Consider the following 11,509-nt stretch of genomic DNA (forward strand, 5'->3'; position numbering starts at 1 on the left):
TGCTTAGATGGTAGTTTCACTAGGCCTTCTTTGAGGACTGTTCTTTACCACCTCACTAAGTACCGATGCTGCTGCATTTAGGTGAACACAGTCCAGATTTCTGCAGGTCTCTGATTAATTATTATTATTGTTTATACCCCACCCATCTGGGTGGGTTTTTTCCAGCCAGTTAATGTTCTATCTGCATGGTGCTGCAACATTCAACAACAATGTCATGTTCAGTGAACGTACATTATTGCAGCTGGATTTGGAGTGCAGGTTAGCAGTGGTAGTGCAGTTTGGGGTTCATCCAACTGGTGTTGCCAGCCAATCTCTGGTCAAAAAGGGCAGAGGCGGAGGACCTGTGGCCCTCAGACATTGCTGAACCAACTCCCATTGGTCCTAGCCAACATGGTTAATGGTTAGAACTAATGTGAGTTGCAGTCCAGTAATGTCAGGAGTGGAATAGGTTCCCCACCCCTGGTTTAGGATATCTGAAAAAGCAAGTAAAACTAGATTCTTAAGTTGTATCTACATTTTAAATAGCATTGGAAGAACAGCAACTATGAAAGCCCTTTATTTTATTTTTTAAGTGCTGTATCAGTCATCATAGTCCTGTATATGTGAAGTCATCAAAACTAAGCAAAAATGAGTTTGCACTGATTATCCAGTGATGGGCAGCAGTGAAACTAATTTTTCATGTAGTTGAATTGTAATTACAAAACTACAAGGAGTAGTACAAATGACAAAGCTAATTAATTGCAGTTTAACTGCTAACAGTAAAAATTATTTCATCTAGTTGAGGGGAGAAGGCGTATTTGAAATCATCATCTTGTTGAAAACTCAGAGAAACACCAGGATGATTACTAAGAAGAAAATAGGTGTGCTTACAATTCTTTGCAAAGAATGCAGCAACCTTGTGCATTCCTGCAGAATCCAGATAGCTGCAAGGCGCATGATTAATGTGTAGCACTTCTAAGGGGGCTGGTTTTACTCTGAATATTGTAGCAGTTCAACCAGGCTTAGGCAGAGAGTGGTTGTACCACAAGGGTGGGAAGAACTGTGTGGAATCGGCTGTGTACGAGCCTAGTTTGACTACTTACAGGTAAGTGCTAGTATTCAATACTACTTTTAAAAGATGTTGGTGCCCAATAGTATATTTGTCCACCCAGACTCAGGCTCATTTGGACTGATGTTAAAATTGGTCAGAAATTCTGTCACATAGTTTTGACCTTTTGGGGATTAATAGAGCCCACGATAAAGTCAACAGGGAAATGAGGCTGCTTGTACTCAAGCTGGCCCTGTCTTCCGAGGAGCCAAAGCAAAAGGTCAATTACAACTGCAAAGAACAATTAATGGTAAGACAATATAAAAAGAATGGCAGGACCAAACTCAAAATTGCAGAGGAAATGAACTGGCAGTTAAGATCACAATGACAAAGCAGATGTCGAAAGCCTGAAAACCCACAGGCCCGAAACAAACTTAAAAAGTACCTAGAGGGCAGAAGATGCTAAATACCTGCCCAGCAACAACAAAAAGTGCCTGGTGACAAAAAAAAATCCGCGTAACAAGAAGTCCAAGGACCCCTATCAAGCCAACTGCTACCAAAATTGCCAAACCCCAAAAGTACCAAAAGGGGAAAGGGGGAGCAAAAAGCCTTAAACAAACTGAAACCTCTTAAATGGCCAATTACACCCCCCAAAATATCCCACCCAAAACAGCTCCCCAGCCCTATTTGCTAAAAAGGCTGCAGGCGCACTGGTGCCTTATAACTTTGAACCTGAGACAAAGTCTGAAAGCACCCAGGGCCAGCTCGTCCATGAGGCATGGTAAGGCTGTGGCCTCGAGAAAGCAGGCTCCCAGGAGTGGCATTGTTACTGCCACATGCCACCAACTGCTGCTCGCTGCTGCGCACCCCTGCTTTTCCACTTCCAGGTGCTGCTCCTCCATTGCAGGTTTGCTTGGGGAAGCCCTGGTGTGCTGGCTTCAAGTGTGCATAGCCATGGGTGGGTGGGTTTGCAGCTGTAGCAGTGGAGGAGCGGAGCACCAGGCAGCAGCAAATGCTTGGTAGTAGAGGACTTGCCGATCAGAAGGTTGGCGGTTCAAATCCCCGCAATGGGGTGAGCTCCTGTTGCTCTATCCCAGCTCCTGCCAACCTAGCAGTTCAAAAGCACGTCAAAGTGCAAATAGATAAATAGATACCGCTCCGGTGGGAAGGTAAACGGCGTTTCCATGCGCTGCTCTGGTTCGCCAGAAGCGGCTTAGTCATGCTGGCCACATGACCCGGAAGCTGTACGCTGGCTCCCTCGACCAATAAAGCGAGGTGAGCACCGCAACCCCAGAGTCGGCCACGACTGGACCTAATGGTTAGGGGTCGCTTTACCTTTAGTGGCCGCCAGGCAGTGACGGGGTGGATGGCAGCTCCAGTGCCTTTGCCTCTAGCAGCAGAATGTCTTGGGCCACCCCTGAAGGCACCCTCCGGTAATTCCCTCCAAAGCTGGTAATTCCCACCAGCAACAGAAGTGGGGTGGGCAGTAAAATTGAAGCACAGGCCAAATGCACTAGCCTCAAAAGGAGATAGATGTGTTTATTAGCATTTTAAAAAGGGTTTGCAAAGCGGCTGCAAAGCTTCCACAACTTTCAATACCGTACTGTAGAGGAGAAGCTGAAATGCATGAGAATACAGCCAACAAGCCGTGATTTTGTTGAGAGACTTCACTCATGGGAAAAACAATTTCCTGCATTCTAATTACTAGGACACCTTTGTATGAGACAGGTATAATGTGTCAGATGACAGCAGAGGGCGCTGGCTCAAATAGTGTCATAAAGCAAGTCACATAATTTTTTTTTTGTAACTTTTACCTTGTATTTTAACAGTTTTTCATTCCAACACAGCTACACCCAAAGGTTTAGCAACCCTTCAGGATAGATTTGCAATGCTGTTAGTATATGACTCATTTTGTTGCACATAATATTTACAAATAATTTATAAAACAGAAAGGTGGTACAGAAACATACTGTTGCCAGATGAGGTGCTTCCATTTGGTATGTCTGCAAGCTAGTTCAATGCCTTATTTCAAGATACTCCATTCCAGTCTCCCTCTGTCATATCACACCCCAGCTTCACACTGTTGCAAAGCCATCCTTGCAGGTTCGCTTAACATCTGGGGGCCTAAGGCTGAAAAAGGATCCCTTAATAAGTATGATTATCATTGCAACTAAACACCAACATTATCTGCAAAAGATTTTTTAAAAATCAAAGTACTGCCTTTGAAGTGAAAGTGCAACTGGTGCAGAATGATATGGCCAGAGTGTTAACAGCTGCCTGTTTATCAGAGTGTGTTATCCTGCTATTATTTGATATCTGTTGGTTCCTGGTTTGTTTCATAGTCCAAATCGAAGCGCTGCTTGTCAGTTTTTAAGCCCTAAACCAGTGGTGGCTAACCTGGACTGTAGCTTAGTGGTGATATGTTACTGAACTACAGCTCAGATAATCTTGCTGGTTGATTCACCTTTGGCCGACCACAGGCTAGCCACTGTGCCCTAAATGGTTTGGGACTGGGGTATTTATTAAATGGCTGCCTGCTTCTACATTGCCCTGCCTCACTGCAGATACCTACAGAACTGTCCTGCTTCACATCCCAACACTGTCAGAAGTGCAGTTGTCAGGAATGCAGGACAAGAAGTTATTGGTTTTAGCCCCCAAGCTGTGGAAGTCCCTCCCTAAGGGAGCTAATCTCATCCTTCGTTGAGGGTTTTGCTCCTGTTTTCTGCTGGTCTTTTGACATTTGTTGTATTTTGTTTTCTTGAGGGATCTTCATCAACATTTTAATTGCCTCTATTGTATGCCACTTTTAGGTAGTATAACAGCTTTATTATTTTATTTATTTCATAAAATTTATACACCACTTGATTGTTATCCTATGCCAAGGGTCGGCAACCTGCGGCCCACGGGGGTCGTTTAACTGAGCCATGAGCTGCCCCCAAACCAAGCTGCCCACTCGGTGAGTCCCCGCCCGCTGCGCTAAACCGACGCAGTGTGGCCCGGGGACTCGCTTCCGCAGCACCGGAAATGGCGTCTGCGCAGACGCCGGAAATTGCGGCCCACTGAGGGATCTCTGGTGGAGTGAACTGGCCCAGGCGAGGTAAACCTTGCCGGCCCCTGTCCTATGCCCTTTTAAATGTGTTTGTGGGAGGGATTATTGTCTTGTTTTTATTATGTATTTTGTGTTTTTAATCTTGTATTTTTATGCTGTGAACCGCCCTGAGATCTACGAATGAAGGGCTGTATGCAAATTTAATAAATAGAAGAAGAAGCTCAAAGCAGCTTACAAAAGCAACAAAATAAAATCAGGAAAAAACAAACATAAAACTACTGTTTAAAACGTTCAAAATATGAAAGAAGAAATAAACTGAGAACATATTAAAACACTAATTCACATTCTACACGCCTGCCTGATGTCATTTAATATATATAAGTAAGTAAATAAATACAAATGTAACCTACTGTAGCAGTTAACTCAAGGCTTCAATCAATTTATGAGCAGCAGTGCACTTTCTCTGTGACTGAAAGCTTTTTTCACTTACCAAGGCTACTGATTCCTGCTTTGCACGCACACAAGCCATTAGGTTCCTCTGTCAACACACATGAACCCTCGCACTGGCCAGCTGTGGAGATTAGCATTCTGAACAGAGTTGCCTGGCAGTGGTTGGTGCTATAATTTCATGCGTCTTTAAAAAAATAAAAATTAGCGATTGAATGATTTTATTTGTAGCATAGCAACATTTCTATTTCCAACAAGTTCATACACAGGCACTCAAAGTCCATATTTAGCACGTCACATTCTTTAGGGAAGATGCTACTTGGTCATTTATTTAGAAGAAAACTTAAATCCTATGCCTTCCATCCCAAACAGGATGGAATAATGTATATAACCTGCTTTCTCCCTCCAAATACAGTGGTACCTCGGGTTAAGTACTTAATTCATTCCGGAGGTCTGTTCTTAACCTGAAACTGTTCTTAACCTGAAGTACCACTTTAGCTAATGGGGCCTCCTGCTGCTGCCGCACCGCCAGAGCACGATTTCTGTTCTCATCCTGAAGCAAAGTTCTTAACCCAAGGTACTATTTCTGGGTTAGCGGAGTCTGTAACCTGAAGTGTATGTAACCTGAAGCGTATGTAACCCAAGGTACCACTGTAGAGATGAAAGGGTTTGCTCTGTTCACCAGATATCCCAGTTGCTGTTTTCATGTGATTCCTTGTAAGTGGGAATGGTGGTGAGATAAAATAATGGATAGATTTCTGGAGATGCAGCCTTGTGTTTTGCTGACATACTCCACTGGGTGCAAATTCTTCAGAAGCCATCCTTTGAGCTGATTCTATGAGACTGGATTCTTTGGATTATAATCTGGAGCCCGAAACAGAATGAAATGTGTCTGAATATGCTTGAAAAATAAGTGCGGGGACTGGAATGGAATTCTCTGTTTTTAATGTTCTAAAGGCACTGTTCTTTATGTAACCAGAGTGGCACCACTCATCAACAAGAGGGAGATAAGAACAGACAGGTCTGAGGGAATCTCTATGTTTCCAGAAATAATACAACACAAACATCTTTAGGCGGGAAAACAAACAGCCAAATGAGGGCTAAGCATGCTCAGTGGCTATGGAATGCTTACTGAGTAATGGACTGGCAGAAGAATGAAGTGGATGGCACCCTAAAGAGTAGAACTTTGCTCTAGGGATGGACAAACTGTTAATTTGCATGTGTAGGGCTTTCTGTTCCTTACATTTTTAATTTTTTTATTTGCAATTAAATAATAATAAATATGAAAATTCATCAGCATTTCAGTGCAGATTTCTCTTAACACACTTTTGTATGCGGTTTTGACTATTAACACATTTTTGCAAGCAATTTCCCCGAATGTATTCCTTTTAGTATAAATGGTTAGATGTACCTTGTTAGCCTGGAGAAGTAGGATTGGATCCATTGAAGAATTATTGACTATGGAGAGTTGGAAAGGTTGACCAACTGCATTATTATATGATGTTTCAATACCGTCCCACTTCTCAGTAATTGGCTTGGGAAGAGAATGCAGAGCTATCACAGATAGCAGGCTGTTTACATTATTTGAGATGTTTCTGAGCTCTTTAAAAACATTTTGGACTGTTGCAGCCACCAAATTACATTGTGCAGCAAGAAGTACCCTATCACTTGGAGAAGAGATGGAATTTTTAAAACCTTCCTCTCCACTTCAACTTGTATGATTGATATCATTAGTGTTATTAGTATTCCTGACATAATTGCCGGGGCTCTGGCCTTTCCATTTCTATAATGTCAAATCTATTAAAGATACGAATTGTAGGTTTACTATCATCTGGTATTGACCTACTGGGTCTAAAAATAATATAATAATAAGAATATATTCAGATACATTCACATATAAATATACATATAGGTACATATAATCAAGTGCTATATCTAGAAAAATTAAATTTAAAACTAACAAATTGTTCAGGAAGAAATGCATTAAGTCTGTTACTTCAGCTTAGGTCTATCCATCAGAGGAGAAACAATTAGTAATAAATGCAAAAGACAGGGCTATAGGACCTCACCATATGAAAGGAGTGGTTTTGCCTGTATGGAGCTGGCCAGTTCGGGTTTAAGTCCTAGTGTTTGTCTTCAGAAGACTGCTTAGTGGTTCAAAAGTCTCGTAGAAAACATTGGGGGCTCAAAGCTAGAATAGACAGATGTTCTTTCTTCTTCCAAACTTCTTGAAGTTTCCTTTCACCCCACAGATTGAATTTATTAAGTGTCAGGGCTTCTGTTAACATCTTCCTGTCCCAGGAATCAGGCATGGTCTTTCCCTGGTCAGGATGTCAACTCACTCTTTAGAGCAGCAACCACAATCCATGGAACTCAGTCTGATATCTTTAACTGGTTACCAGCTACCAGGGAGTAGGGAGTGGTTCCAATTGTCCTATTTTGGGTCCTAATCCCACTGGGGACTCAGCTATACAGCTGCAAATACAGTAAAACGTTTTGAATGTGTTGCAAAGTGCAATATACAATTGTGACACTAGATGGAGACTGTGAGCTATAGCAAATTCAAAGCATTTTTCAAAACGATTGTTTAAAAAGCATTTTCACAAAGATTTTAACATGTGTGTTCTTCCTTTTCGACCGGACCACAGATCCACACATCAATCTGGAGCTCTGACCACCTGTTTACCACCTCCTCCACAGGTCTCAGCAAGTAGGTTCTCAATAGTTATAAGTCAAAGGAGTAAATACTTTGTGAAGCTTAGATTGTAAACATTCCAGGGAGTGGTGACAACTCTTTTTTCTGCGGCTTTTTAAGTTCATTGGCCAGAGAGGAGAAGAAAGGGTGGGGGGAGAAGAAACCAAATAGCTCCACAGCTTTTAAAATAAAATAAAGCATAAGGCACAGGCAGCTAAAATATATAACCGCTTAAAAGCAGAGGGCGACTCCTCCTATAGGTGTGGGCTCGTGGCAGCTAAAACAGATCAAAGTACGCCTGTTAATTGAATCCTCAAAGCAGAAAGGGGGGGGCACTGGATAAAATGTAGCTGCTGCTTACTGCAAACCAGCAACCTCAGGCATTTGAAAACAAAACTTTTGAAGTACTAATAAAAACTAAGATAAGCTGTGGAGCTGCCTCTAACAGGGTGGTGACCCAGTCTTCCTGGAAGTTTCAGTGTTGCCAACTATATTCATTTTTATGTTTTATGTGTGTTATGCTATGTTATGTTATGTTATGTTATGTTGTTATGTTATGTTATGTTATGTTATGTTGTTATGTTATGTTTTATGTTATGTTATGTTGTTATGTTATGTTATGTTATGTTGTTATGTTATGTTATGTTATGTTATGTTATGTTATGTTATGTACACACACACACTCATAGTGGGGTAGGAGAGCTGGATTTTTTTTTTTACATCTGGCAACCCTTTGGTTTCAGATCATATATGGGTAGACGAGCCTAAAAAGCCTGGTACACAAATTTTCACGGCCCTCTTAGCAGCTATGGTGCCTCATTTACCAAAAGTAATGTAAAAAGGTAAAGGTAAAGGTACCCCTGCCCGTATGGGCCAGTCTTGACAGACTCTAGGGTTGTGCGCCCATCTCACTCAAGAGGCCGGGGGCCAGCGCTGTCTGGAGACACTTCCAGGTTACGTGGCCAGCGTGACATCGCTGCTCTGGCGAGCCAGAGCCGCACACGGAAACGCCGTTTACCTTCCCGCTAGTAAGCGGTCCCTATTTATCTACTTGCACCCAGGAGTGCTTTCGAACTGCTAGGTTGGCAGGCGCTGGGACCGAACAACGGGAGCGCACCCCGCTGCAGGGATTCGAACCGCCGACCTTTCGATCGGCAATCCCTAGGCGCTGAGGCTTTTACCCACAGCGCCACCCACGTCCCTAAAAGTAATGTATCTACCATTAACTCTGGAAGTGTATACACGAATCTGACCAAACTAAGCTGCCTAGAGCAAAATCAATATCAGAGGCTTACACTTCCAGAGTTAACGCAAAGTACATTACTTATAGTAAATGGGCCACCATAGCTGCTAGAGGGCCATGAAATTTTTTAGACTCGTCTACCCATATATGGGGGACGCGGGTGGCGCTGTGAGTAAAACCTCAGCGCCTAGGACTTGCCGATCGCATGGTCGGTGGTTCGAATGAATGAATGAATCTTTATTTGTGTCAGCCATCGGCCATAGCAATAAAACAGCAATACGATATACAAAGAATAGAAATAAAAAGTCAATTATATAAAATACATTTTAGGGTTTTGAATCAATAGTCAAATAGTGGATCAATAATCTCAATACTTAAAACTTGGCGGAGGTAATAAAATAATAGTAGTAAAAGATAATGATAATAATAATAAGATCCTAGGCGAGGAATCCGGGTGACGACACTAATGTCATTCAGATAGCAGCTCTCAGTCTCATTGCTCTCTCGATAAATTTGGCAACCTTCTCTGTTGTCGAGCTGTTCTGGTCGGCTAGGAGTGAGAACAGTTTGGCTTCACAAGAGTGGCCCGGGATGGCAGATAGGAGCGGCGTGATGGTCTCGTCCCTGAGATCTTTATATAGGGAGCAAGACAAGAGAACGTGTGACACAGTCTCTACGTAGCCAGCTCCACAGGGGCAGAGCCGGTTCTCGAATGAAATTTTCTGATATCTACCTTCAAGAACAGCTGAGGGTAACATATTTAGTCTGGCCAGTGTAAAGGCCCGCCTGAGTTTTGGAATGGTTAAGGTAGACAAATAAGGTGCCCGAAAATCAAAGTGGGAGGGGGGCAGATAAGCGTACCAAGCACTAAATTTCTTAATATAGGCCAGATTATTCTGCTGCTCAATATCCTTCATGCGCTGGTCAATAATAGTTTTTGCCTTGGGGAGACCCATTTTCAGGAGATGCTGTGCTTGGAGGCCACATATAAGTAGTTTTTGATGCACTACTTTGGACCACCAACTTCTATGAGCATCTCGTGCTACTAGAGGTAGTAGTCCGGATGGGTTTAAATTTAAGCGAAGCCAATATTTAAATGTTCTTAACCAGGTTCGGGTTTCGACGGAGAGGAGGCCAGTCTCCAGCCATAGGGCCGCATTTGGTGCGCATGGTGGAACGGCTAGAATCTGTCTTAAGAATTTAGACTGGACCGTTTCAAGTGTGCGGCAACGATTTCCCGTCCAGATTTGGGCCCCGTAGAGTAATTGCGCCAAGGGTTTTGCTTGAAAGACCTCCAGAGCTGCTGGGATATGTCTGCCCCCTTTCGTAAAGTAAAAGCGAGACAGTATTTTGCGCTTTGAGATGCTTTTTCCCTAGCATATTTATGATGGGCCTCCCAGGCCCCTGTTGACTGGAAAACTACTCCGAGGTATTTGAAAATTTTGACCTGTTCTATTGGCTGATTGTCCATCTCTCATCTGTGATATCTGTGTCTCCTAGCGAAGACCATGACTTTGGTTTTTTGGTGATTAACCACCAATTGATCTCTCCTGCAGTAGGCTGAGAATTCTCAGTAGCCTTTTGAGGCCTACTTTAGTTCGTGATAAGAGAACCGCGTCGTCCGCATAGAGGAGTACTGAAATTGGTTTTTCGGCCAATTTGGGGGCATGAAACTCCGGGGATGTTAGGTATTTGACCATGTCATTTATATGTAAGTTGAATAAGGCCGGGGCTAAAATACAGCCCTGCTTGACTCCTTTGGTGGCTGGTACAGGGCCAATTAGTTGCCCATTTACTGAGGTTCTTACATATAATTTGGAGTCTTTATATAGGCTTTTTATCAAGAATAGTAATCTTTTGTCAATGTTGTTAGCATTGAGTTTAGCCCAAAGTTTGACTCGTGAGATCGAGTCAAAGGCTGCCTTCAGGTCAATAAATGCTGCGTATAGAATCCCACGTGTTTTATTGGCGTATTTGTCAATGAGGTGTGCTAATACGAAACAATGGTCTATTGTTGTTCTGCCCTGTCTGAAGCCGGCTTGCTCCTCTGCCAGAACTGCCTCAGTTTCCATCCAATCAATTAGTTTGATGTGGAGGTGTTTGGCATACAATTTGCTGGGGATAGTAAGGAGGCTAATGGGTCTATAGCTCGCTGGATCTGCCATAGGACCCTTTTTATAGATTGGAATGATTACTGCCTCTGTCCAGCAGCCAGAGATTATGCCTGTTGAATCAATGTATGTGAATATTGACGCCATTATAGGAGCTCACCAACTGATATTGTTCTTCATGAGCTCTGCTGGAATGTGGTCTATGCCCGGGGCTTTGTTGTTTTTCAGTTGGGCAATTAGTTTCCCCACCTCCTCTATGGAGACAGGCGGCCAATATGGTAAATTCTCGGAGTAGGCACTTGGATCATTGTGCTGAGCTTTGTCGTCATAGAAGAGGGTTTGGAAGTATTTCATCCACTCCTGGGGTTCTACAGTACATGTGGGACCAATCCGCTCTTGGCCCAGGAGCCCCCTAATGGTACGCCAGAAGGAGGTTGAGTCTTTCTCATTCGAGGCCTTCACTAAGTTACACCAGGCCAATCTCTCAGCTTTTTGTTTTTTTAGCTTTAATAGCTGTTTATAGTTTCGTCTTAAATCGATGTAAGCCATAAATAGCAAGGGTGCTCCGGTGTTTCTGTAGTTCCGGTAGGTTGATCTCAGACGTTTCCTTGCTTGTCTGCACTCCAAATCAAACCATCTCTCTTGATCCTTTGCCCGCTTTGTAACAGAATTAAGTATCTCAGTTGTTAGAAAGGTCTTTAGTCTTGCTAATAACTCGTTGAACGAGTCCATGGCCTTTTCCCCGGTATTAGCTGATACAATGGCTGTGTAGATGGTCTTCACGTCTTCCGAATGGAGGAGATGAGTCAGCTCTGTATTGAGCATGGGGGTCCATTTAATTCTTCTGGGGGCCAATGATCCCAGATTAACGATGGGGGTGTAGTAAAGGTTAGCCGTGGGTTTGTTAAACGATGGGCCATTGAGCGCTAAAATTAGT

The 11,509-nt window shown here is 43.1% G+C and overlaps 1 long non-coding RNA gene across 1 annotated transcript; it reads right to left on the reverse strand.

The window, feature by feature from the left end:
• Positions 1–2,548: 2,548 nt before the first annotated feature.
• On the reverse strand, positions 2,549–6,345 carry LOC128414762 (uncharacterized). The gene is made up of 3 exons (XR_008330726.1): positions 5,935–6,345; positions 4,567–4,710; positions 2,549–3,157 (listed from the first exon to the last, which is right to left on the reverse strand). It is a non-coding gene; the product is annotated as an uncharacterized LOC128414762 (long non-coding RNA).
• Positions 6,346–11,509: the final 5,164 nt, after the last annotated feature.

Source organism: Podarcis raffonei, chromosome 5 (assembly GCF_027172205.1).
Source record: "Podarcis raffonei isolate rPodRaf1 chromosome 5, rPodRaf1.pri, whole genome shotgun sequence".
Lineage (NCBI taxonomy): Eukaryota > Metazoa > Chordata > Lepidosauria > Squamata > Lacertidae > Podarcis > Podarcis raffonei.